This window comes from Vicugna pacos, chromosome 9 (genome assembly GCF_048564905.1).
Source record: "Vicugna pacos chromosome 9, VicPac4, whole genome shotgun sequence".
In the NCBI taxonomy this organism is placed as follows: domain Eukaryota; kingdom Metazoa; phylum Chordata; class Mammalia; order Artiodactyla; family Camelidae; genus Vicugna; species Vicugna pacos.
This window is the reverse complement of record NC_132995.1, coordinates 5,000,092-5,003,112: the sequence shown is the minus strand read 5'-3', so window position 1 is coordinate 5,003,112 and position 3,021 is coordinate 5,000,092. Positions and strand designations below refer to the sequence as shown.

General features: G+C 38.1%; 1 pseudogene; it reads left to right on the top strand.

Annotated features, from left to right (window-relative positions):
- Positions 1–2,142: 2,142 nt before the first annotated feature.
- On the top strand, positions 2,143–2,298 carry LOC102532119 (large ribosomal subunit protein eL39-like; annotated as a pseudogene).
- The last annotated feature ends 723 nt before the right edge of the window (positions 2,299–3,021 follow it).

Below are 3,021 nucleotides of genomic sequence, written 5' to 3'. Positions count from 1 at the left end.
CGGAAGCTCTGAGATGGATTCAAAATGAAATACTAGAAATCCAAAACTCTGTAACAGAAATGAAGAATGTCTGGTCTGCCTGACCAATAGAAAGCGCCCTCCTTCTCTCCTGGACACTGAGATGAGTCCAGGAGGGTAAAGCTCTCAGTGCCTAGGGTCTGGGCTCAGAGAAGTATTGACTTTTTAAAAATATTGAATATTCTAACTCATGAACATAATACATCTTTTATTTAGGACTTCTTTAATTTGTCTCAGCAACATTTTCCAGTTTTCAGCGTAGAGGTCTTGAAACTATCTTGTTAGTCTTACTTTTAGAACTATTAGGGGGGTGCTTTTTTCAAAGTATTGTACTTTTACTCTTAAAACAAATGAGACGAATGAACTTATTTACAAAACAAAAACAGACTCACAAACACAGAAAACAAACTTGTGGAAACCAGGGGGAAAGGGAGGGGTGAAAAAGGAAAATATATATGTATAACTGAATCATTATGCTGTACACCAGAAAGTAACACAACATTGTAAACTGCTCTACTTCAATTTTAAAAAATTACATTATTGTACTTTTAATTTAATGTTCTGATTTTGCTAATATAAATATAGAAGTTATTTCTGTATGTTGATTTTAGATACAGCTACTCTGCTAAATTACATACTGATTCCAATAGTTCGCTTGTATATTTTATATTTCCTATGTGCACCACCCTGTCATTGGAAACAGTGTTGTTTCACTTCCTCCTTTCCAATTGCTATGCCCGTTATTCCTTTTCCTGCCGCACTCTAGTAATTTCGTTACAATATTGAGTTGAAGTGGTTGGACTAGACATCCTTGTCTTTTCTTGACCTTAAGGGGAAAGTATTCAGTATTTCACTATTTAGTATAACTAGAAGCCCATGCTACAAAAGTGCGGTGAATCCAGGGCTACTACCAAAAAATTTCTAGAGCGTAGTTTGTATTTGGTTTATATACAGGTTTTAAAACCATTTTTAATTCATCCATCACAAGTTAACATTTGGAAATATCTCATAGCAGTTTGTTTGGGTTTTTTTTAATTCTAACAAAAAATGTGTTTTATTTTAAAATGAAGTATGGTCAGTTTACAGTGTGTCGATTTCTGGTGTACAGCGTAAGGTTGCAGTCATACGTATATACCTTTTCATATTCTTTTTCACTACAGGTTACTACAAGATATTGAGTATAATTCCCTGTGCTATAGAAACTTGTTTATCTAACAGCGTGGGGGGTTGTTTTTGGTTTTTGTTTGTTTGTTTTAGAGGGTAATTAGGTTTGTTGGTTTGTTTGTATAAGGAGCTGAGACTTGAACCCAGGACCTCTCGCATGCTGAGCATGTGCTCTGCCACTGAGCTATTTCCCTCCACCCCCAACCCCCACAGCAATTTGAATGGCTGAGTTCTCCTGAAAATTTTTGAATGTCTGGCATTCCCATGTGAGAGAAATCAGCTGCGGCTGAGCGGGAACTGCCGGGCTTTATTTTGCCACATTCTCCCACCACGTGCTATGTATGGTCTCCTCTGCACTGATGCCAAAGCTCAGGTAGCATTTGTCAGTATTCCTGCCCCGTTGTTTTCCTTACCCCAGGCCTCCTACACTCATTTTCTATACCTGCTTTTCCACTGTCGGGGCTTGATTTTATATTTCCTGGGAAAATAGATGCAGCCCCACCAGGCAAAAATTCCCCCGGCCAGAGATTCACGCTCTTCTTTTCTCACGGGTGGATTTCCTCAAACCGAGGCAGGAAGACAATCAAAGTCCAAGTCCGCCCCCTGCTGGACAAGGCGCACTCAGCATGCTTGACTGCTAAATCAAGGAGAGACCCAAGGTCTCCAATTCCTTCCAACATATTTTGACAAATAATAAAATGGAAAAGAAATATAGCATGAAAAATTATAAAGAACATTTTAATTGATTAACTGTAGGAATCAAAAAATAGTGGACCGTAGAAGCTTCCCACTTATTGGAAATTAAAGAAAATTTTCTTTTTGGATGTAAGCAATGATAAGACAACAAAATCAAAATGGAACTAGAAAATCATGGGGAAATAATTAAGGAACAAATAATGACAATTAAAAATTAAAATAACTTCTCCACCATCCTACGTGCGATTGAGTTTGGTCCTCGCCATGTCTTCTCACAAGACTTTCAGGATCAAGTGATGCCTGGCCAAGGAACCAAAGCAGAATCGTCCCATTCCCCAGTGGATTCGAATGAAAACTAGTGATAAAATCAGGCACAACTCCAAGAGAAGACATTGGAGAAGAACCCAGCTGGGGCTATAAGGAGCCGCACATGAGGTGGCACACATACGCTGTGTCAAGGTCACGTGCATCTTTCCGTATCACTCTGAAGACAGTGCTACTGTCTGAACAGCTGGGTGTGTTTCGGGACATGATTTTTCTCTTTGTGCCAGTGTTTCTGCCCTGTTGCTTTGGCCAAGCAATAAATATGTGGGACGTTTTGTTGGAAAAAAATTAAATAGACGTAAGAGCATAAAATACAATACTCGGCATACAGAAAATAAAAACCAGTGGTATAGAGTCCAGGGTTGAGATATTCAACCAGGATGCAGGGGAAAGAGCCAAGTGTGAAAATGATGAGTGGGAAGAGGGTAGCTCTGGGAAAACCTAATTACTTACAGAATCCTTTGTTCAATTCATTACTAATAAATTCTGGTTTTTTAAGTGAAAAAAAGTGAATGAAGGGCCACAAATAGCCAATTATCCTTCTTTGTTATGGGTGAGTTGTATTCCATTACATAATGCTTGCTGCATCTCCGTTATCTATTCAACGATTGATGTGCACTTAGGGTGCTTCCATATCTTGGCCATTATAAGTAATGTTGCTGCTAATAGCAGGGTGCATGTATCTTTTTGAATTAATTCTTATTTTGTGGCTGGCTTTATTTCTTTGATAACTATGTAAGTTTAAAAATCTAAAGCTCTAAATGTTCTTAGAAACAATGAATAGTACATATATGTAAATTTAAAAATACATGTGCAGTG